General features: G+C 41.1%; 1 protein-coding gene across 8 annotated transcripts in view; it reads right to left on the bottom strand.

The window, feature by feature from the left end:
- Positions 1-25,323, bottom strand: part of ZNF385B (zinc finger protein 385B) — a 388,911-nt gene that overhangs the window by 350,187 nt on the left and 13,401 nt on the right. The window contains exon 1 of one of the 8 annotated variants that reach the window (XM_077883202.1): positions 24,382-24,405. The exons of 6 other annotated variants lie outside the window; for them this stretch is intronic. The gene's annotated coding sequence lies outside the window, so the exon portion shown is untranslated. Of the gene's footprint in view, positions 1-819; positions 946-24,381; positions 24,406-25,323 lie in introns of those variants that run through there. One more of the 8 variants, XM_077883201.1, reaches the window with a different exon arrangement.

Here is a 25,323-nt window from a genome sequence, read left to right as displayed (position 1 = left end):
ACAACTTCTTCACTTTCCATCAAGATTTGGTTCACTATCAAGTGAGTCTGAAACATTTTCCTTAGCACTCCTTTCTCTTTGTTCCCATTGTTTTTCTTTGTACAGAAGTATTCTGACCTGGATAGTTTTCCTTGCATTTTTACTGTTCATCCTATCTCTACCTTCCTGATCCAACATCCAGACTTGAAGACTTTCCTGTACCAATTTTAGAAAGAGCATGCCATTCTTCTTCTCAAATCATGGTTCTCAAATATTTGCAAATCAAAATGACTTGCAATTATTTTTAAATCATGTATTAGGAAGTCTTTGATTATAAGTATCTGACACTGCAACTCAAAGCCTTGAGCAATAAAAGTTATTAATGGAACTTACTGCAATAACTTATTTTTTTCCTTTTTTAAAATAAATTTATTTTTTATTGGTGTTCAATTTACCAACATACAGAATAACACCCAGTGCTCATCCCATCAAGTGCCCCCCTCAGTGCCCGTCACCCATTCACCCCCACCCCCACCCTCCTCACTTTCCAGAGTTAGGAGTCTTTATGTTCTGTCTCCCTTTCTGATATTTCCCACACATTTCTTCTCCCTTCCCTTATATTCCCTTTCACTATTATTTATATTCCCCAAATGAATGAGAACATATAATGTTTGTCCTTCTCCGATTGACTTACTTCACTCAGCATAATATCCTCCAGTTCCATCTTATTATTTTTTTAACTGAGAAAAGTTATTGGTTCATGTAACCAAAAACTGCAGTGACAGGATTTGGCTTGGTTCAGCAGCTGAACAATGCCACCAACACTATCTTCATACCAACCTTCTGACCTTAGGTGTCGTATTCATCCTAAGACTTGTTTTGATCTTCAGATGATCTGTAGTACCTCCTAAAACTACAGCTTCAATTACTTTCAGTAGGAAAGTCATAGTCTATTTTCCCAGTAACTCAATTAAAATGCCAGTCCAGTTTAGCTGTACACATCTGTTCCACATGACCATCACTAAAAAAAAAAAAAAATCATTGTGGCTAAGGGGATAGGAAACACGGGTTGCTTACACCAATCAGGGCCCTTTTGGAACTGAAGGAGAGGTCTGTGTTACCCAGGTTTCATAGTTAGGACGCTTGGGACACTGTATTTGGAAGAGAGAAGGGATGTTTGAGAGTCAACCAGCAAATACTGACAATAAAACTAAATTTTTGACATTTATCAGGTTGTGATTCTTCTGTCCTTCCTATTCCTTGCAATATTCCACACAAACTAGCATAACATTTTCTATATAGCAGGTGCAATATGAATAATGATATTAGTAGAACACAAACATATAGAGAATAAATGCTTAATATGTTTGCTATACAAACTCAATACATTTGAGAATCACAAGATGCAAAGAAAATAAAATTTGGAAATCATATTTAAACACACTTGTCATTTAAAAAACTCATTGTGACCAGAGACCCATGTTTTGCTTTTTCACTGTTCTTTTCACTCCTAAAGCACCATACGTTTTAAATCACACTTGGAAAGGACATTTGATTTTCTAACATTTTAATTGTGATTTTATAATTTTATTGGAGGGTAAAAAGTTAAAATATGGCTTTTAAAAAGGATGACCATTCAGGCTGGTTTATCCCGAAGATTCCTGGTTTATGCCTTTTGTCCCGGGCATATTATTAATACTTTCAAGAGAATCTTGCTTTGTACAATAAATTACATGGTCAGTCTAATTTTAAATAAATGTCAAACACCTATTTTGTATTCTAAATAAAACTGAGATAAGAAAACTACCTAATCAAGTAAAAATCATGCTAAATAGGTATATACTCTTTGCAGGAGTAAAAAAAAAAAAGTTATTCAATTTACCATTTGTAAGAAATAAAGCATCACATCTAAAGTCCAAAAGAAAACTCATTTAAAGCCACAGCTGTTGTGCTATAAGGATGTGGATTAAAACTCATCATTATCTTTCTGTTAATACTCTTCTCTGGACCAATCAGTGGTCATATGGTGTTTACAGACCCTGGACACTGAGCTGACTTGAATGGCCTTTGTATTGCAATACAATCAGATTATGTCTAATCTAAATGCGGGGTGTCCTTTATAGAACAGACAAATCCTAATCCCTCATTTACAAAAGCAAAGCCAGTCTAGTCTCTGATGGCTATCTATTCATTTCCATTTTTAAAAACATTTTAAGGGACAGAAATTAAAATAAAATTGAAATTCACTCAGTCTAAATTTCATCTTAAAGGTAAGAATTCAAAGATTTTGAGCTACAGCTAAAGCACTGTTGTGATAGCCTCAAACATGTTATTGCATAAACACAGTTCTTTAGTTCTTTTCTTCCTGCAGAATAGAGTAACAAAATAAACTACCCCCACCGTTCTAAAAGAATAAAGCCAAGCTTAAAAAGCATCTAATTTCCCATTCTCTAAATTACTTGGGAGTTTATCTTAAAACTCAGATTAGTTAGCTGTACCTATACTTTATCAGTTAAGCTGTAATAATGTTTTAAAGCCAAGGTCCCCATTAGAGGATTCACCAAACTTTTCTGGAATGGACCTTTCTGCTTTTTGCCATCTCACTACATTATTGTCAAGTCCTGCTTCCCCATGAAACCTTGGGATTCACTGGTATTTTCAAGGGCATGAGGGGGTAAAGTACGGATGTGCCAATATCTCCTCCCCCCACCCCAAATCATGGCTTTCACCATCTGTCACCCCCGACCTTCTCTTTCACTGCCATCCTCTTCCTCCCAGGACCCTAGAATTCACTGTCAGTACATATCCTGATGCCATCTCCTTCCTCAGCTCTGCAGGCTGCTACTAATTTGGGGAAATCCTTCTTTTTAAATTTTACATTGTCTCTGTGAGCCATTTTCTCATGACCCGAAAATGAGAGTCTAAAATTAGAAGAGAAAGACAAAGAAGTAATTGAAGTATGGAAAACAGTTATCCGGAATGTACCTACCACCCTCCCACTCATCGGAGTTTGGGGTTTGAAACTGTCAAACAGGAAAGGAGTTCTATGTTGTTTAAAATGAATAAGGGAGACATTTTGTTAGGGCATCAGGAAGGGAAAGAGTTATTTCCACAAAGACTGGTAGTGCTCAGGTCTTAACACAACTCTATAAAGCCACCAATAAAACAACAACAAAAGTAGCAGGGGCTTTGGTGCACTCGTGGGTTTTCTTCAGAAATGGAGGGGAAAGGCAGGCTCGTTCACAAGAACGAAAAGACATTTCAACTCTAACTTGATGACTGATTTCACTCCTGTTAAAATACTCAGACACCACTTTCCCCAGCCCCATCCATCTCCATGAAGCAAAGAGCTCTATTGATAGCTCTGCTGAAAAGCAAAAATATTCCTCAGTGGTGCCTTTAGAGTATTTAGCACAGTCCCTTAGAGTAGGAGGTCAGTAGCAAAATATTTCTCCACAATGCACACAATGGATCCATACCTAAAATGAATTGGTTGGGTTTTTTTTTTTCATCTGACTTATATATTGTCCAGGATAAAAGTCTTACCTAGATTCCTCTCAGTGCCTAGCACCTACCACAAAATATATGCTAAAAATAAAGAGCAAATGCTCCTGCATCAATAAATAATACAATAAGGTAAGTTTGAAGCTAAAATTTCACAAGGCATAGAGACAAATTTAGTTGACTTTTCATTTATGTATTAATTCAAAACAAACCCTTCATCCAATCAACATTTATTAAGTTCCTACCGTGTTCTAAGGACTACAGTGGACAGAAGACAAATTAGAAACTCCTCCTACTTTTAATGATGTTAAAGAGAGAGATATAATTATCTAAGGATATAAGATGATTTAATACACTCTAAAAGAATGATAAACTCTTCAACCTGCCCTCCGTTTGCTATAGCCCCCCATGCGCCGCACACTGTGTTAAGTACTACGGATAAAGTAATCAAAAATGCATAAATATGATGGCACCACTGGGGAGAAGAAAGGCACAAAGAAAAAGCCAGAGAAAAGACTTGTAAGTTTGGGGAAAAAAAAGAGTGCTCAGAGAACTGCAAACAGCTAGGTATCTTGAGGAGAGCAAGATGGGAGTTATTAGGAGGAAGGAGTGAGTAGAGACTCAGGAAGAATCCAGACCACAGTGGTCCTTATGTGCTTCCCCCCAAAATTAAAATTCTATCCTGTAGGAAATGGTAAGTCATTAAAGACTTTAAAGAAAGTATCTCTCTTCCACAATTTCAAAAATTTTTTTAAGATTTTATTTATTTATTCATGAGAGATATATAGAGAGAGAAGCAGAGACACAGGCAGAGGGAGAAGCAGGCTCCATGCAGGGAGCCCGACGTGGAACTCGATCCTGGGACTCCAGGATCACACCCTGGGCCGAAGGCAGGCGCTAAACCACTGAGCCACCCAGGGATCCCCCAACTTCAAAATTTTAATAGCTGATTTCCTAACTGCATATATATCATTTTAAGGAAATGATGACTCAGTGGGAAATTGGTGTTTTACATTTATATCCTTATAAATATAAATAATTTATTTGAAAAACAGGATTTTGACATGCAAAAGATAATTCATAGTACTATTTAAATAATATTCATGTTCTTTAAAAAAAATAACCCTAAATACATATCCTTTAACGAAAACTTCCCACATTTCCTGGCCCCCTGGTTAACTATTAAATGCTGCCTTCATTGAGAATACAGTTTAGCGCAAATTGATATTTGAATATTTTCCAGTTGGGGCTATTACAAATGATGCTTCTATGAACGCTGTGCTTTGGGGACATAGGTATACATCCTTGTGGAACTGCTGGGTTCGCCTTATTCACTCATTGTTTGTAATACTGATACTTTCTGACAGGAGCAAATATAAGATAGAGAAATGTATGAAGCCACAAAAGAACATAAAAGGTAAAAACACATTCTCCAAAGAACCTCCAGACCAAAATTTTAAACATTATTTATTAAACTATATATTTCTTTCACTGTGAACCCACCATATCATATATCATTTAGGTAGGGAAAATGACCTTTTATTTGGGCAACTCTTTAAAGTACAAGAGAGATCCATTTCTGCTTTGCTGTTTGATTAAGTACAATTTTTAAAAGAATATATCCTTTATTCAATTTCGTCTTTCAGGTAATTTGCTTCGACATTAAGCAAACCATCATACCATGAGTGGCTACAGTACCGCTAAAAAGAATGTACCAAGAAAATCTAACAGGAAACATTTCTATAAGAAATGCCTCTTGGTTTTTATGAAGTTTGAGAGTTGGAAAAATACAAATCATTTCAAGAAGAACTTTAAAAGCTTTCTTTCAAACAGGCCTATGTAACCAAATCACTGGCAACTGTATTTCTGAAAATACTTCACAAGACTTCAATGATCTGAAATATATGGGTTTAATGGATTGCCTGGGCTCTAAGCCTGGAAATTTTCCCAGAGATCATCTCACGTTTTTATTCCTAGGATCAATAATGTCAGCAGATGTTAAGGCTTGCTAGCCAAGTACAGTGAGGGAGAGGGAGAGAGAAAGAAAGAGTGTCAAGCATTTCAACAGTCCCCAAACAGTAGCTCAAAGAATGAAAGAGATCAAAAACAAGTTATAAGAGTTGGGAGTGTTTGAACAATAGCTATACAAAACATTTTATTGAGTAACTAGGTTTTAGTTAAGAAACACAACCAGCTATAAATCATACACACCATTCCACAGTCCTCCCTAATCATCCTAAAATATAATGAAAGACCAAATGTCAAAATGCTTCACTGATAAACAATTCTGTGTTCCTGATAATATTTCTCCACATAGTTGAAGACACTTTGTTCATTGAAAGAGGATTAATTATTCTCCGAGGCTTTCGGTGATTAAAATATCTTCTTATAAAAGAAAAACCTTATTATAAGTATCTCCAAAAATAATGTCAATTCACTTACTAGAGAAAAATCAAATGGGTTACTGGATGTTCACATGTAAAAAATTAATCTAGACACTTACCTTACACCTTTAACAAAAATTAACTCAAGATCATAAACCTAAATGTAAAACACAGAACTGAAACTTCTAGAAGATAACATAGGAGAAAGTCTTTGGTGACGTTGGATTGGGCGATGAGTTTTTAGATGTAATACCAAAAGCATAATCTATAAAAGAAAATGTGATAGGTGGAACTTTACTGAAATTAAAAACTCCTAATCTGTGAAGACACTATTAAGAGAATGAAAAGACGAGCCACAAGCTTGGAGAAAAAATATTTGCAAAACATGTATCTGATAAAGAACATGTGTTCCCAAAATACAAGGAAATCTCAGAACCTAACAGTAAGAAAAGAAACAACCCAATTTTTAAAAGGGCAAAAGATCTCAACAGACACCTCATCAAAGAAGATAGGCAGATGGCAAATAAGCATATGAAAGGATGCTCAACATCATATGTCATTAAGAAAATGCAAATTAAAACCACAAAGAGATACTAGTACATACCTTTGAGAACGGTTGCAATTCTATTATAATCGCTGAAATACTGACAACACCAAATGCTACAGAGGATGTGAAGCAACAGGAACACTTATTTATTACCAGTAGGCATGTAAAATGGTACCGCTACTTTGGAAGACACACAATTTCTTACAGAGCTGAACACAGTCTTACCATATGATCCAGCAATCATGCTCCTAGGTATTTACCCAAATGAGTTGAGAACTTTTGTCCAGACCTGCACACAAACGATTGTAACAGCTTTATTTTTAATTGCCCAACTTAGAAGCAACCAAGATATCCTTCAAATAGATGAACAGTTAAAGAAATGGTGTTACATCCAGACAGATGAATATTATTCAGCAATAAAAATGAGCTATCAAGCCATAAAAAGACAATGTTGGGGGGGGAGGGGTATCCTTAAACACATACTGCTAAGGAAAGAAGCTAAGGGCAGCCCGGGTGGCTCAGCGGTTTAGCGCTGCCTTCAGCCCAGGGCGTGATTCTGGAGACCTGGCATCAAGTCCCACGTCAGGCTCCCTATATGGAGCCTGCTTCTCCCTCTGCCTGTGTGTCTCTCTCTCTCTTCTTTCTGTGTATTTAAATAAATAATAAAAAACTTAAAAAAAAAAAGAAAGAAAGAAAGAAGCTAAGCTGAAAAGGCCATGTACTATATGATTCCAACTACATGACATTGTGGAAAAGGCAAAACTATGGAAGTAATAAAAAAAGATCAGTAGTTTTCAGTGGTTGGGGAGGGAAGGGAAAGAGAGATAAGTAAGTGGAACACAGGAAATTTTTAGGACAGTAAAGCCATTCCATAGGATACTGTAATGGTACATAACAATAAGCATTTGGCAAAACTCAAAGAACAGTACAACACAAAGGGCAAACCCTAATGCAAACCATGGAATTTAGTTAATAGTAATGCATCAATATTGGTTCATCAGTGGTAACCAATGTAGCACACCAATACAAGATGTTAACAGTAGGGGAAACTGAGGTAGGGAGTATAGGGACCTATATACTTTCTCCTCTGATTTTTCTGTAAACCTAAAACTGCTCTAAAAAAAATAAAGCCTATTAATTAAAAAATTAACTAAACTGATTTTGATTTTCAAGCAGTTAACATTTTTGAAAATGTACTATAATACTCATAAAATGGAAAACAAGAGAAATTGCACCTGAATCCCTGATCTACACAGATTTCCTTTCCTAGGCACTATTGTAATAATAAGGATGATGAAGGATAACAGTTCTTATGCATTTACAAAGTGCCAGCCACTATGCTAAAGATTTTATCCATTTGCTAATTTAATCCTCACGTGAACTTATGAGGTAAGCACTGATATCCTTGTTTTTCAAATAAAGAAGCAGGATCTTTCCCCATTCATTTCAGCTGGTAAAAGGTAAGCAGGCTGAGGGACCTCACAATGCATCTTAGACTACTAGACCACGTGCTACATTGCATTTACCACAATGTAAAGATCCAATAAAATTACATTAATATCTCCCAAGGACTCCAACTTTATCAGATTAGGTCACTTGAAAAAAAAATAGGTAAAAATAGGCTAAGAATTTAAATTATATATATATATATATATATATATATTTTAAAAAAACTTATCCATGGAGATGCTCAACCCCTGTCTGCTTTTATCCCAGGTCCAGGGATAGAGTCCTCCATGGGGCTCCCTGCATGGAGCCTGCTTCTCCTTCTGCCTGTGTCTCTGCCACTCTCTGTTTGTCTCTCATGAATAAATAAAACCTTTAAAAAAAAAAAAACCTATACGTGACCTACAAATACTTGTATGTATGAACTAAAAGCATAATCTCTAATTTTCTAGAAGTGGACTTCCTTTCAGACAGATGCCAATGTTTTCATGGCCCAGAAGTCTGTTCAAATGCTCCTTCCAAGAGAAAAAAGACAAGTCCCCTGGGTTACAGCAAGTAATAGACACAAATGCCTTGGGCCCAAGCCCTGGGCCAGGAGTTTGAAGACCAGGGCTGTGGTCTCAGCTCTGCTGGTCCTGATGCAACCACATCTGTTTCTTGCCACCTCCACTAAAAGAGACTGACAGAGAAAATCTGAGTGTCTTCAGTTCTCTGATTCATGGATTTGGTGTCTTACAGCTTATTTATTTTTGTGACTTAGAAAAATAACTCGATCACAAGGTAGGCACAAATTACGGTGGGGTGTAGAGTTTCATTTTAACTTAGGCAAGACTGAGTTAGTATGACGTCACTGGTGGGTCTGAGGTTCTATGGCAGAGCCTCTTTCCATAGACAAGTCTTGGACTAGCTGAACAGTCAGATTAAACTGTTTTAGTATCTAGAAGATGAGTTCCATTTGGGATCTTGGATGATTTTGGATAATCAAAGCCCTATGCAAAACAGAAAAAATGAGGAAAGTTTGGCCTTAGGCTATGTTTACAAAGGAATCTCTCTTCCTACCAAGGCCTCCCCAGCTGCCTACTTCCTTGCTTCCCCACTTCACTGGGCATCCATCCCAGGACGTTCCTTGAAGTTTCCTACTGCTACAAAACATTCACCTCTTCTTTTAAAAACGCACTGCCACTACAGCTCTTCTAGGATTTAGAAGGAATGCAAGTAAATTAAGATGACTCGGGAGTGCCTGGGTGGCTCAGCTGGTTATTGACTGACTCCTGATTTCAGCTCAGGTCATAATCTCAGGGTCCTGATATGAAGCCCTACATTGGGGTTCCACACTCAGTGGGGAGTCTGCTTGGGATTCTCTCTCTTTCTCCCTCTGCCCCTCTCCCTGTTTGAGTTCTCGCTCTCTAAAATACCTACATACATATATAAACTGGATCAGACCACAGAATAAATAGCTGAAAGGAGTTTAATCTTTCCTGGGCTGTTATTTGCATTTTTAAAATGTTAATACACATAAATCTTCCAAAGGAGGAATTTGGATAAGAGGAAGTTTTGTGGATTTTAAAGGTTTTTTTTATTCGTTTTTATTTTTATTTTTTTGATTCGTTTTTAGTAAAGGAAAGCACTATTCCAGGACATCTTGTCTTTATTGCTCACCCTACGTTAGCCGACCAAATCAGAAAACAAAACCAGACACCGAGCAACCCACCCCACTTCTGCAACATTACTAATCCAAATCCAAGTCATCCTGCAAGATGCTAGGGTATGTGTGTTCTTTAGGCTAACAATTTAAATTATCAGCCTAGAATGTTAAGTATACATTTTATAACAATTATCACATTCCATACTGATAATCAAAGTGTCCAAGAATTAAAGTAAGATATTCTTAGAGAAAATATTCAAGATATAACTGCAATTAATTTTTATTGTATGAATAAATGCACCATGCAAACAGCAGAAGTGTGTTGACATTATCTCCAATAAGAAATATTTTATTCATTTGAATATTCTCTGGTTTGGGTCCAAAATGACAATATTACATAAAAAGTCTTTCAAAATTATTTTATAGCTTCTCTAAAGTCTGTACAACCAATTATTTTACATTTCTCTAGGTATATCACCCTGGACACACTGAAGAGTGTCTATGTGTATTTTTCAAAGAATCAGATGCTTTGTGCAATTTTTATTTGTATAGACACAATTAAATATTCGACTGCATTTTTTCAGTCTTTTGTTTCCCCAAATGTGCCTTTATTTTGACTATTTCAGGAGAATACAAAGGAAAATCATGTAAATAAAATGACCTTTTTATTTTTCTCTGAAACTATTTCTAGACCTCACAATAAGATATAGTACCCATAAGAAACACTGCTCTACAGGAGATGCACACCTAAAAGAAACCAATGAAAACACACAATGGATACGCACACACAATGGATACACACACACACACACACACACGAGTATCTAGTTTTAAAGAACAAGATAAAGTTCTCAGATATAAAGTTAAAAGATTAAAAATTAAGAGGGGGAAGTATTAATGCCAGAATCAAAACAAGAAGAAATATTACTATTTGTATGATGCTTTAAAGTTTTACAAGTGTATTGATACCCATTATGCCATTTTGATAAAGCTGCCTTATTTACTAATGGCCAGTACACACACTGCTGTCCTACTAGAGCTTAAAGTTAAAAATGGTAATGGTGTTTTTAAAACTCAGACGTAATAAATACCCCTTTTATATAGCTTTGGCTTTTAAACCACGTTAATGTTTTATATATTAATAAGCCAAAGATCTAAGTAAGAAAGGATAGGGGAAACAAAAATTGATTTGAAACAGAAACAAACCTAATTGTATATCAAATAGATATCCCTTTACAGAAGAAAATACAAAACACACACACACACACACAGGTAATTTTTGAACATAGCATATGACTTTTATATCCTCAAGGAGATACATTCTAAGGACATAAAGAAGGGCAGAAATATCCTGAACTTCATTTGTCTGATGCTGGTATTGGTGTAACAGTTCTAAAATTTTGGGAAGGGGTTGGGTTGTTAGCTATAAATAAGTAAATATCAATTTATTGATGTCATTGGGACCTAGGCTTTCTTCTGTGGGAGAAGGGAGATTCAAATACAAAAGCGGGGGAAGGAGGGATCCCTGGGTGGCGCAGCGGTTTAGCACCTGCCTTTGGCCCAGGGCGCGATCCTGGAGACCCAGGATCGAATCCCACGTCGGGCTCCCGGTGCATGGAGCCTGCTTCTCCCTCTGCCTGTGTCTCTGCCTCCCTCTCTCTCTCTCTCTCTCTGTGACTATCATAAATAAATAAAAATTAAAAAAAAAAAGCGGGGGAAGGAGAAAAAAGAACATGGTATTGGATTAGAATTACAGGTATCAGTAAGAGCTTGTGGGCTGTGGTTGTGCGTCTGTGTCTGTGTGTGTGTGTGTGTGTGTTTACTAGCTCTGTCCACTGAATGATTCTAGAATCAGTGATACCTTCATTCTGAAATCAATATATTGGTAGCAATAAACACATCGAGTTCCAAGATGTTGGTTTCTGAGTATCATGCCCCACTAAAACAAACCATGAAATTTTGGAGAAATCATTGATTCTATGTCTGAAGAAGGGAAAATAACAAAGTAAGCCTGGACCTTTTTTCTATGTCAGAGAAAAAGAGAATTCAAAAACTGATTGAAAAGGTCAGCCTGAAAGGGTTCTCAGTAGTCCAATTTGAGACAATTACAGCATCAAAATTATAATGATAGGAGTTGGATTAAAACATCATGAATTTTTTTTTTAATCCTTGAGTTCATACTGATTTTTTAAAGGGGGGAAGGGAAGGAAAATTTTTCTTTAGAAAAGTAAACCAACTAACGAATATGGAAAAACCAAGAGAGATAGAAAAATCATCAGTTTCACAACCACCATAGCAATAACTGATTCGGGGAAGGTGCTTCTATGGATACTAATACCATTAGGTGAAAGGCTATTAGGAAACAAGATATTCATGGTCTCAAAGTATCTCCCCATAGATTATTTATTGATTGTCAAGGGGGAAAGATACCTTTACAATGCAGAAATCTAGCAGATACACCTTATCAAATGATGAAGTTTAATGTCATCAACACTAGGACAAAGTAACATCTGATATAACACCTGATATTATGCACTGTGAAGGACACAACACCACCAAGGGAGGATTTTTGCCAAATAGATTTAACCTAAATATAATCATGAGGGAACATCGTCAAATCCAAATCATAGGAGATCCTTCAGAATAACCAGCTTGTGCTCTTCAAAATTATCAGTACCATTAAAACAAAACAAAACTAAAGAAGTCTGTGGTGACTGTTCTGAATTAGAGGAGAAAAAGAAATATGACCATCAAAAATCACCTATAAAGTAAATGACTGGGACAGTTTGGTAAATTTCAACATAGGCTATAGAGTAGATAAAAGTACTACATTGCTGATTTTTCTGGACATGATCAGAGAGATGGTGAAGAATTTAAGGATGAAATGTCATGACGTCTGCACCTAACTTTGAAATGCTTTAGCAAAACGAAACAAAACAAATCAAATGCTTGTATAGAGAGAAAAGACATAAAGCAAAGGTGGCAAATGATCACCAATTGGTGACTCCACATGAAGAGTTTTTGCAACTTTTCAGTGTATTTGCAATTTTTCAAAATAAAAAATAAAAAGAAATTGTTGGGGGTACCTCAATTGTCCCTTGAGGTAAAGGACACGTTCACACGAGTTTTGACCCCAGCACTGTAGAGTCCACATTATCCGGGTGGGGCCTGAGCCTAACGGCGTGTGGGTAAACAGGTGCACCGCAGAGCCTGTCAGGTGCTGGTGCAGGAGGGAGCTCCGAGAGCCTCAGCAATGGTCTTGGGAACAAGGCAATTGCTGGCACACTGTCCCTTCTTTACTGCGGTCCTCAGAGCCCTGTGTGGTCTGTCCACCTCAGTTGTCCATCGCTGCCTCTCTGGCCCTTATGTGTCCCTCCTCATTCCTACTCTCCTTTTGCTATTCCTCAAAACCATCAAGCTCCTCTCACCTTGGACTTCTGCAATCCGTGTCCTCTGCTTGGGAAGTTCTGTCTCCAGATCCTTGTGCACTAACCTTCATGTCTTGTGGGTCATGGCTAGGCGTCCCAGCCTGGCCAGGGTGTCCTTCCCTGACACCTGCAGCCCTTCAGAACAGCCCTTCATTTCCACTCGCTCTCTCAGAGCATCTTGGTTAGGGCTATCCTTCATGCACTTACCCCAAGGCACAAGTCAGACATTTTATTTATGCATTTATTTATCAGTTTGTTACCTGTTCTCCCTCGAGAGGGCCTTGTCTCTCTTGGCCACTGCTGTAACCCAGGGCTTTGATCAGGGCCTGATGTACTCTGCAAACACTTAGGGACTTAATGGACCGAGGTGCTAAAACACTGCGCAACCCTATGGATTAAATCCTGCACTGCTTCCCCTGCGATTTTTGCATTTAGAGCAATAAAATAAAATGCAAAACAAGAGACTTTGAGTCGATATTTTCTCTCATATTTCTTTGGGAAAACAATTTCGAGATAACCTGAATCAATGTTCTCAGGTTTTCTAATGAAATAGAAGTATATTTGCAAATAATCACAAATCGTAGCAAACTGGGCCCCCCTCTCCCCCTTAAGGAGAAATGAGTGAAGGGATGTAACTGCTGCTTTGTTTGCCCCCAGCGCTCCACTTAGCAGCGGGGGAAAGTATCAAACAATCGGAGGTGGGAACCTATTCTGCTTTTCCACTTCATTAAATCATACATCATTTTTACATGTGAGCCGCCAGGCCATAAATCATGTAAGACAGAATGAGAGCTAATTAAAGGGTCAGCTGAGCATATAATTTTGAATTCCTAGGCACCCAAAAACTGAGATTGACAGTGAGTGTGATAAAACCCAGAATCTTTTGTTAACTCATAAAGCAAGAATTTTCAAGCTGCCAACTTGTGAAGTCATATTTTCATATATAAAAAAATCTATATCGAATATAACTCTTATATGATAATGAACTTTCAGTCATTTATCCCAGAGTACTTCATTAAAATATACTTAATTTTTTTTTTTTTTTTGGTTAACGATTGCAAGGTCAAAAAAAATACAAGTGAATTGTGTTCTCATTTCAGACTGAAGTTCACTCCTGAGATAGGAAACATTGTTAATTGGTATTTCATAGCATATTTCTTCCAAAGTGTGTTCAGGGAAAGCAGGTTAGTAGAAAGAAATTCCATTTGTTAAGGGGGAAAATGAAAATGGAGTTAGACCAAGATGGCCAAGGTCACTAAACAAGTCAGTAACTGTTCTGAGAGCAGAACCTGAAGAGACAGCTGACTCACCGTGGTTTTCCCTCCTCCAAATACACTGCTTCATCTAAAAGGTATTTTGAGGATATTCAAGTTTATGCATTTTATATTTGCATTCCTCATGATGAGGAACTTTCACATTAGAAAAAAACCATCTTAGACTATAATAAATATCAAGACTATTTTCTTTCTCTTAAGAATCCTTAGAGTCATAAAACAGAGCTTGAGATCTAACATGTTGAGACAGCTATACTGGTCAGACATAAATACGAGGCTACAGTTTCGAAAGAAAGGTACTAACTTCCTATCATTACTATAATTTAATAACCTAAAAACTAAAGTGCAATCTCAGAGTTCTTGAATTATTAGAATTTTATCAAATTTAACATTTTCGGAATCACAGCTAAAGGAAATGAAAATTTTACGTGTTAAATATATCCACGGTCTATTGGCAATTCCTTAAAAATCTAAATCTCCAATATTTTCTGTTCAAGTCCCAGGGTAGAAAAAAAAAAAAAAAAACGTTTCCCTCTGTGAATTCAGAGGTGAAAAAGGTGGGAATTTAGTGAGTTACCTAGATCGAGTTTCCAAAGCTGTGCCTGTTCCTAAATCCTCTTTTCAAACAACATGATACACACATCTCTCTGTGACCAAGTATAGGAAATGAAAAAACAACAACAGAAACAAACCACAGCTCGAGGACAACATTTTCAAAAGATTGCTTGGATCTTTCCTAATCTCATGCCCCACGCGTGAACTTCTGATCACAACAACACGGGCACTTCAGTAACGTACGAAATAAGAAAACTGGCACAACAAGCCTTGCTTGCACAAGATTTGTCTTTTTACCCCTCATACCAAAATCTTCACGCACATGGCATGCCACACTTCTGATCACACGGAAAGTGTGATTATTAGCCTTGGCTACCTATTACCCCAGTATCACTGGGGTAAGACATAGGCTTCCACCCCCTCTACATTTCCAAAGGAAATGCTTACTGCATTGCCATTTCCAAAAGAAGATTTCCTCAGGAAAAGGAAAGCACATGCTTCTATGGGATGCAAAGCTATATATAGATATATATAAATATATATCTGGATCTGTGAGCAAAAAAATAGCAAAGAATACTGGAAGCTCCATGGTGTCTCTAGTCTGTCATATTTGAGCACTATACACTCTTCCTAAGGAAAGAATCAGTAATTTGACATTTGTTTCCATGGCCAGAATCATGGAAGGGGAAATTAATTTATATAAAACTACATTTAAAATATTCTTTTGCTTAAAAGAAAAAATAATATGAATAATAGGCTGAGTTAAAGATGAGTTATCACTATAAACAAAAAAAAAGGGGGGGGGGTTTGCGCTCCTAGCAAAGATCCTTTCAGTTTCAATGCTATAATAATCTATCCTAATTCAAAGAACACAGGCTACTATAAACCATTTGGAGGAGGAAAACCATCTAGGATTGACATTTCTCCCAGAGTTCTTTCTGGAGAATTCTTCTCCTGAAGAAGATTAATGCCTAACTCTAGAAGAAAACTGCTTAGTTGTGGTCAACAGCCTCTTACTCATACTTGACAATTCTTTTGGGACTTATTAAAGACCAGCTGCAAAAGCTGTAGCCACTGAGCCATCCAATGAACCCTGGGTCTGTTGCTCCCATTAACTACCCAACACGCCTGTCCCCATGGACCTTACCAGAGAGAACTGTGCACAGATGGGGTCCTTCCCACCATCCAAACCAACTCAGTGCTCTCTCCCATGAATTTTCATTAGTCAATGAAGTAGAAAATTTTCCAATGAATCGCAAACGAAATGGCCTTTCTTGACCAGAAATGAATACTATCGTTATCCTAAAGTGACTTTTAAATGTAATGTTCGAGTCTATGATTTTATGGTACCATTTGAAATAATAGAAAGTAAAACACAAAAATGGACATTTTGTGATAAGTGTCTCTGTCTAATTCAATTCTTTATCATTGAAATTTTTCACGGATGTTAAAAAAAATCTAAGGATTTCAGATCGCCATTAGGGTCCCACTGGGAAAGAAATACAATATTCAAATTGGGAAAATCTGAAAAGAGTTTATTTTTAAAGGACTGTTCACAAGTATAGAGTCAGAAGCGGAGGAATCACAAGGATACACAGGAACCAGGGGTCTGAGAGAGGATGGTGTTACACCCCCCGGGGGGGAAGTCAGTTACCTACATCTGGAGAGCAGAAAAGACCATGAGGGAGGCCACGTTGAGAGAGGCCGTGACCAGCACAGGACACAGTCAACCTGTGGTAACCTTGCAGCGTAGGGTCCAGGAAATAAACACTCTGATCTCACTCTCCTCCCTCTCTCCCATCTCTGGCCAGCGTTTTCCATTAATCAAACCCAACGATAAGACAGTGGACAAGGGATTCCAGAGATTTGGTCCATATGGGTCAGCCTCTTAAAGCAGAGACATGAGTGGACAAGGGCTAGAGTGGATCCAGAGGGACAAATGGAAAATATCCACAGACAGAGACAGACCACACAATACTTCCTTTCCAAGATTAGATTAAAACTACAGATATTTTTTTTAAAACATTACAGAATCAGGGTATTCACATGGGACAGGACCAGATGCAAGGTCCCCAGCACAGCTGGCCTCGTCCCCCAGGGTCCCTAAAATAAGCACACAAGCACTGGCAGTGCAAGGCACGATCTTGCTGAGGAAGAAAGAGTTGCTCATTTCTTGCCATACCCGGTTAAATCCACATTCGGGAAGATTTTGACAAGGTCCTCCGAACATGATGCAAAGAAGTTTGGGTCATGTACGTGCAAAATCAAATCACAGAAGTTCTTTGATTGGAGCAATGCCACGATTGCATCTTTGTTTAGAAATATTTCTTTGATGCTATTATGGCATCGAGATCAGAAGAGAACATGAATGAAAGCTAGGAGACCACTCAGAAAGCCATTACGATAATCCAAGAGAAACAAATTCAGTATTATCATTTTGTGGTTTGTACTTTTAAAAATCCTTGGTGCCTAATACTTTGTGATATAAGGAATTTGTTCCTTCGATTTTGAAGTTTCTATATCCTCTTATCGATTTCTCTTGCTTCTTGACATCCCAGGACCAATCATTCACCAACTCCTTTTGAGTTTAGCTTTTTAGCACCTCTAGGACCTACCTCTTATCTCTGCCAGTGCTCTGATAAAGACCACGTTTAAAAAAAAAAAAAGACCACGTTTATCAGGTAGGCTAGCATTTCTCAAATTACGTACAAACTGTTCTTGAGGATTCCACAGAAAAGAATGTTTTCTTGTCAAATACTTTGGGGAAGACCTGAGATAAACAAAAGTAAATAGTTTGCTTATATGACTTGTGAATTCCTAGAGACGGGGGCTACATTCAGCAGTTCTCCCCTTTCATAGAAAACTTAAGAACATCTCCAGGGACAGTGGTGCACCTCAGACTATAGATGGCAAAACGCTGACATGGACAAACTAAGGTTTTTCTTGTATTTCAGTAAAGTTCCTTCAGTGTGCTGACTTTTCTGTATTTACTGTCTTTATTTATTTTTTTGTATTTATTTTGTAATTTTTGTATTAATTTTTGTATTTATTCTGTATTTCTGTATTTATTGTCTCCAGGAAAAAGATTTCATAGCATAGAGCAGAAGAAAGAAGGAAATGAGGGTACTCCTTTCTGGCAGTTTGAGTTTTGAACATTAGGGCAAATCGTGGGCAACAGATTTGAAAGAATATGATGAGTAAGAGCAAAGCTTCCTACTTTCAGACTAAATAAAAGGGAGAGAAAGGGAGATAGTTAAAGGGTACTGCAGAGACTTTTGACCTAAGTGAGTATCTGGGAAGGGAGCCCAGGTCTCAGCCCACTCGCCAGCCTTGCACTGAGCCCTGATGGAACGAAAGATAATGGAAACCCCAGTAGTTTTGGTAGATCTAAGAAGCCTGAGAATCTGTACCTTCCTGGGAACCTGGAGCCCTGAGAATAAATGATAAATGGCTGAAATGTACTATATTGACGTCTGGATGGAAGTTTCTCAATCCCAGAGATATTAACATTTTGGTTCCAAGAAACCTTTGTTGTAGGGACTGTCCTGTGCTCTAGAGGATGTTTAACAGCATTGCTGGTCTGTATCCACAAGATGCCAGGAACATAATCTCCTTCCCCAGTTGGGGCAACTAAAATGTTTCCAGACATCCCCAAATGTCCAGGGGTGGGAGGGTAGGTGGGAATCCCAGTTAAGAACCACTAGCCTAGGTAGTTAGAGTCCTAGACAGCTTCGGCAGTTTCCTCCTGGCACAGGATAGGTGGCGAAGAGCTGAACGAAACATTCTGGAGGATCTAGAGCAACCTGCATGGCTGATGTGCTAGAACCAGATGGGATAGGAAAAAAACGAATCGATGCCTATGGATGCCAGAGAAGACTAATCACTCCCAAGGACAAAATGGTACGCTCCCCATGGATATCTCGGCATTGTAGCTGCACTGGTTAAGAATGAGGATACTGGAGCATAGCAGGCATTGGGCTGCCCGGTTCGAATCCCAGGTCTAGTCATTAAGAGCTGTTTGACTTTGGTAAATCACTCGACTTTCTGGGCCTGTTTCCTTATTTATAAGATGGAGATAGTAATAGCATGTACCCGATATAGGGTTACTAGCGTAATTAAATTAGTTCAAATTTATAAAGTACCTGCTTTTTATATAACTAAGGGTTTTTTTTAAGATTTTATTTATTTATTCATGAGAGACAGAGAGACAGAAGCAGAGACACAGGCAGAGGGATAAGCCAGCTCGCTGCAGGGAGCCCAATGCGTCACTCAATCCCGGGACCCCAGGATCATGACCTGAGCTGAAGGCAGACGCTCAACCGCTGAGCCACCCAGGCGTCCCCATAGCCAGGTTTTGAATAAGTAGTGGTTTTTACATGTAAATAAACATGGACTTAGATCTCAGTCAGAGAAGGGGAGTACAACCTTGAATTATATAGCTAAGTTTCTACCGTCAAATCGAAGGAAGCTCACAATAGAAACTGAAATTCCTAGGAGAAGAATGAAGTTATCTTTCTATTACCAACTGTGTCAAGAAACTTCTTCTCACTATGTCGGTCTCTTTGCATCCAGTCTAACCTTCTCTGTCCCAACCCCGATCTCTATCTTCATACCACCACTGTGACCATCATTCACATCTCAAATCTGATCAGATAATGGGCATCTGATCAGTCATGGTCACACAGACATGCCCCAACAGTTAAAGGCGATGTGGCAAAGGGCATGGCATGAAAGTTCATTGAGTTTCTGTGTAAAATTTTATTTGAAAAAGTGATCTATGCTCCTAAAAAAATATTTAAAAATCATTGGCCCACAGAGGTTCCACCAGATGGCAGTCAAACCCACCCATGAGCAGCCCTTGCCCATCTTTCCAGCTGTTTGTAAACAACCCCAGGGTCCAAATGAAGAAAATCACTGACAGAGAGCACATGTGCTCATTAACTTCATAGTTCTGCACGTGCTGGTTCATCTGCTCGGAATACCTTTCTCTGTCTCCTACCGATGTGATGTCAATGAAGGGATCTTTTGCTGAGAAATATGCTCAGATTTGCATTTAATAAAGAAAACTCAGGGACTGAAGGCCTCTCCTTTGGTGCTGGGGGCACTGCTTTGTGTGCTGTGGGATTTTTTTGCCAAGGCTGGAGATCCCTATGATAAAATACATAGCTTCCCCAAATGTATCACACCCCTGCTCAACGTCCTGCCACGGCACTGGAGTGCTCCAGAGAAGCAGACTAACCTTGGATCCACCAACTTTAGGAAACCAACCTCTCCCTTTCTTTTCTATTTCCTTGCTTACCCTACACCCAAAGCTCCTTGATGCTCTTTCTGCCTAGAATATACTCCCTTTAAGGGGCCTCTAGAACACTAGTCTCTCATCTAATGTGGGCAACTTGCTTTCTTCCCTGCAAATCAACTCTCCCCTGAGGTCAGGGGAGCACACAGGCCCGGCTACCTGTTTGAAAAGGGAAAGGAAGTACACACGTAGAGTGAAACAAACTGTCTCACAGGGAATCACGATTCTACCTCTATGGGTAGCTCTGTGAATCGCCACTTCTTTCTTCATGTTTTTCATGAATTCGTTTTGTGGTCAGAAGCATATACTACTTAAAAAGAAAAAAGGTCCAATCGGGACACACAATTATGTTGGAGCACCATTATGCAAGCTACACTGCAACACAGGTACATGACAGAAAGCAGTAGCTTGGGTCTCCAGATCTTTAACACAATTGATGCCGTGATGAAAAACACGATTTCCTCCAGAGGGTCACCATTCATTGTCTTCACTCATGCATCCGTGTTCATACCCTTTCAGTTCAATGCCACAACCCATCAGATCACCTTCTCCTCTGTCCCATTTGGCAGCCAGTCCCAGGACTGCTGCTGGTTTTCCATCTGTCAAACTCAATCTATCTTCAAAAGAGAGGCAGGGCCTGGAGAGTAGACGGAGCAAAGAACAACGAAGGCAGAGACTGATTTCACCCTGGATTTGGTCTTCCTTGAGGGGAAGAGGAGTCCTAATAATATGGAAATTCCCTCACAGGGACTTGCTTCCTGGCTCAGTGAGAGTCTGGCTAGAACGGAGCTTCCAGCCTGGGAGACAACAACCCTATACAGTGAACAGCTTTTGCAGCTGGTCCTTGCCCAGCTGTGAAGATCCCTCTTGACCTGCGGCATTTTGAACAACTCTGTACAGTGTAGCCATGCTCACGGCAGATTGTTCCAGAGAAGACAGTGATCCAAGTTAGCCACTCAGACAGAATGGAACATGCCTACAGAACTTCCATAAAAATGGAACCAGTTGAAATGGGCTCTTCCATTGGCTAGTTGTATGACCTACGGTAAGGCATTTAACCTCGCCTGACCTATTTCTTCATCTGTGGAAAGAACAGTCTGAACTAGATGATGTTTAAATTTCCCTTCTAGCCTTGCATTATGGTTTTTGTGATGAAGGTGAGTTTCTCAACTTCTTAAGCATCAGTTTCATCATGTGTAAAATGGGGATGCTTAAAACACTACCGCACACAGCCTGTGGCCTCTGGTTGATATTGCTATTTTCTTGTTATTTCTATATGGAACATAATTTGAAATTAGAGAAAAGGAAGGTAGGGAGAGATGGATGGAAGGAAGTCAAGGTGAAAACATAATTGTTCGGTCAAAGGAAGGCTTTGAATAAGAAGATCCAACCACTTGGCTTACCATTAGTGCAAAGAGGTTGGGGAAGGGTAGACCAAGAATCGGTATGACTCTCCAGCATGCAAAAATGTACAGGGTGTTTAATTGGGACCTTAAAAAAAGAAGAAGAAGGTAATGCTATTTATCCCAAGCTCTATTACTCTCAGAACCTAAGTGAAAATCTAGTAACAAAGGGTATTTCAAATACAAGTAGCACTGGGTAAAGTCATAACTCTCCAATGAATGATGAACTATTCAACTTGGAGAACCATGTTGAAGACTTATTTTTTCCTTTGCCTTTCTTTGTGTCCTTGTCCTGCTGACATGGACTATATCCGTATACCAGGCCCATTCCTTCCTTCAAACATCAAGAGCTCACTACTCCACCACCACACAAAATTGGTTATCTCCGATGCGAATGATTTTCTCAATCCAGAAATTACTCTAACACCCTGAAAGGTGGTTAATGATTTAAGACTCAGAAGAATAACCTAGGATGTCCATTATAGGGTATTCTTCTCTGTATGGATGCTGTGCTCTGGTAGCAACCTAGGATTTACTCATATATGTAGCCTGATCCCGGTTCGATTCTTTGGGGAGTCAATGATCCGATTGGGTACGATGCAATGAATTGAATGACAGAAGGTAGGACAGGTAAGAGATGAAAATAAATAAATAAAAGGACCCGTGCTGCATAATCTGGGAGCATATGATGCCACCCTCGAGAGATGTAAAATCTCGGCAATAAATGGATTGCAGGTAGTGACGGCAGTCGACCCAGGGTACTTCAGCCAGAACAACAAAAAAAATGCCATTCTGCCTATACGGGTGAAAACAAGTGTCACCGAAATTGATGGAGACAGGGATCAAAGATAAACTCATCACACGACGGGCATGTCACACCTGCCTCTCATATAGAAGAACTGTATGGATCGCCTGCATGTTTTCCACATCGCATTTGTGAAGATTTGCAGCTCTTGTTCTATTTTCTGGGCTTGTATGTGCAAAGCAACATGTGCACAATTGACCCCATCAGATGGTCACACCAGGAAACTGGCAAGAGCTTCCCCATTTGGGGGATCCTAGGTACCTCCTAAGGAATGCGAGAACGAACTCGTCCATGGTTCCATATTCACAACTTGATACCAGGTGCCCTAGAATTCAAAGTGTGTTTGTGGCGCTCTTGGATGCCTTAGAACAAAACCAATCACTACCGTCTGCTCCAGGTGGCTGCCACGGCGCTGTCGGAAGCTGGCATGGCGTGGGGCTGGCAAGACCTTTTCAAAGCCGACTGGTTCTCTTGCAAGCTGATGAAAGACGAAGGGAACCTCTCAGAGAGTCTCCCCTTGGACAATATTCTCTCCACTGACATACCTGCACCTGGAAGGGCCTTTCCGTCGTCGTGGCAAGTCACCTTAGAGGGGTTAATGCCTTGTTGACTATGAAAACAGTCATTTGTGCACGGTTATGCCCCAAATTTGGTGTTATTCTGTTGCTTTTCTGTTTACATTTTAAAACTATATTCTTGTAAAATGTCTAGCATGCCTATTTTCAAAATCTGCAGCTCAGAGGATCCCGCAGCCTTAGGTTTCTAAAATCATCTCAGAAACAGAAGTACAGCTCTAATTTAAATCATCCTAATCACTCAGATGTCTAATCAGAGATGTTGCCCACATGTCCTGTTACATTTACATATTTTTAAGTGGGAATTTGCTGATACACGGTGATATCGGGAAGGAGCTCGCTGATAGGCTCCTACAGAGCCTTCACGCCAGACGGCCGTGCCACCGCGGGTCACCTCCTCAAAGGACCCACACCGCGGCTCCACAGAACCCCTCAAAAGGCTTGGGAAGAAAAAACTCGTCCTGCTTGATTTCACGTATGAAATCCAGGATGCTGCTGCCCCAAGGCACGCGGGCAGGTCTGCCCCCCCGAGCGGCCTGTCGTGAGCCCCGAGCACAAGTGAGGCCGCCGTGGAAGCAGAGGCCTCGCCCTTACCAGCCTCGGTCCACGGTCCACGGTCCACGGTCCATGCGGCGAGCTTCAAAGCGCACATGGGGATGCCGCAGGCCCGAGGTGGAGCCCGGGACGCTGCACGGTTTTTCACAAACTCCCGAGGGACGCCCGTGCTGCCCGCCCAGGGCTGACCCTGAGCAGGAGGGTCCGCTCTGCCGGTGCCCCCGGGCACATCGGGCGGCCTCTCGGCGCTTCGGCTCCCCTCTCCAGGAGGCAGACAGGAGGCCGAGGCTCAGGCACGCCGGGGGGCTCAGGGGCTGAGCGGCAGAGCAGCTGCCTTGGGCTCAGGTCATGACCCCGGGGCCTGGGATCGAGTCCCGCCTCGGGCTCCCTGCAGGGGGCCTGGGTCTCTGCCTCCCTCTCTGTGCCTCTCATGAACAAAAGAAAGAAAGGGAAGGAAAGGGAAGGAAAGGGAAGGGAAGGGAAGGGAAGGGAAGGGAAGGGAAGGGAAGGGAAGGGAAGGGAAGGGAAGGGAAGGAAGGAAGGAAGGAAGGAAGGAAGGAAGGAAGGAAGGAAGGAAGGAAGGAAGGAGAAAAGAGGAAGGCAGGAAGGCAGGAGGAAGGGGAAAGGAAAAGGAAGGGAAGGGAAGGGAAGGGAAGGGAAGGGAAGGGAAGGGAAGGGAAGGGAAGGGAAGGGAGGAAGGAAGGAAGGAAGGAAGGAAGGAAGGAAGGAAGGAAGGAAGGAAGGAAGGAAGGAAGGAAAGAAGGGAAGGGAAGGGAAGGGAAGGGAAGGGAAGGGAAGGGAAGGGAAGGGAAGGGAAGGGAAGGGAAGGGAAGGGAAGGAAGAGGGAAGGAAGAGAGACTTCACTTCGTCACTTCAGGGAGCTGAAGAGGGCGGGACGGGACGGACGGGACTGCAGGCCGCCATCCTGCAGGGATGAGGCCCGGGGAGCAGTGAGCCGACTCTGGAGTCCGGGAAGCCAACGCACCGGTGCCACCGCCGCTGCTCCTGCCTCCCGGCCCGCTGCACGGTCCAGGTCTTCCCTTCTTCTCCCCAAGTCCCAGGCGCCACCGAAACCGTCTCAAGACACGAGGTTACCGAACTGAAAGGCAGGGCGGAACAGACGGTAGTTTTCTGTGCCCGCGGCATCTGTCCCGTAATTCTGGTCCCCGAAATGTGCCTACTGCTGCCTGCCCGCGGCACACGGGGGGGGGGGGGGGGACGGGGACACCGCGGTCCCTGCCCAGCAGCACAGCAGCTAAGGGCGGAGGCGGCGCTGGCAACACACTTGGTCCCGGGTCAGCCCGCGGCCTCGGCTCGGCATTCGAGGACCTTCTCCTACTAAACTGCCTTCGCCCCGGCTTCCCTGGGAGGCACCTGCCGCCACCCCTGGTTCTGTGGCAGCAGCCGGTCGTGGTGCCATCGGACCCAAGGACATCGAACCGGAGGAGGAGGAGGCTCACAGGAACGGGGACTGAGCGTGCGACACAAATGAGGCGGAAGGGCCTGGAATAAGGGACCACGCCGCTTCGGCAGGCAGGCGGCTCCCCGTCTGTCCCCTCGGGGGAGACTCGGGGGACAAGAGCGGAGACACCTCCTGGCTTTACAGATGCTCAGGGATGCTCTTACCTAGTCTAACCCGCTTTCAACGGAATCTCTCTTGGGAGGCGCCGCACCTAACAGGCCACCCTGTACCTAGAGGGGCGCCGGGGGGGGGCTCGCGGGGTGCAGGGCAGCAGGCCGGCTCTAGAAGGACCCGGGGAAGTGAGGGAGCACCCCAGGAGGCCAGCCGGGGCGCAGGCTGCGAGCTGCCGGGGGTGGCCACGGGCACCAGGCACAGAAGGGCTTACGGAGCCGCTGCAGAGTCGGGCTCAGGGCAGCCCCCTCGTGCCCCCCGCGCTCTGCCACCAGGCTGCACACAGTCTCAGGG

Source organism: Canis aureus, chromosome 34, assembly GCF_053574225.1.
Source record: "Canis aureus isolate CA01 chromosome 34, VMU_Caureus_v.1.0, whole genome shotgun sequence".
NCBI classification, from domain to species: domain Eukaryota; kingdom Metazoa; phylum Chordata; class Mammalia; order Carnivora; family Canidae; genus Canis; species Canis aureus.
This window is presented reverse-complemented; position numbering and strand designations above follow the sequence as displayed.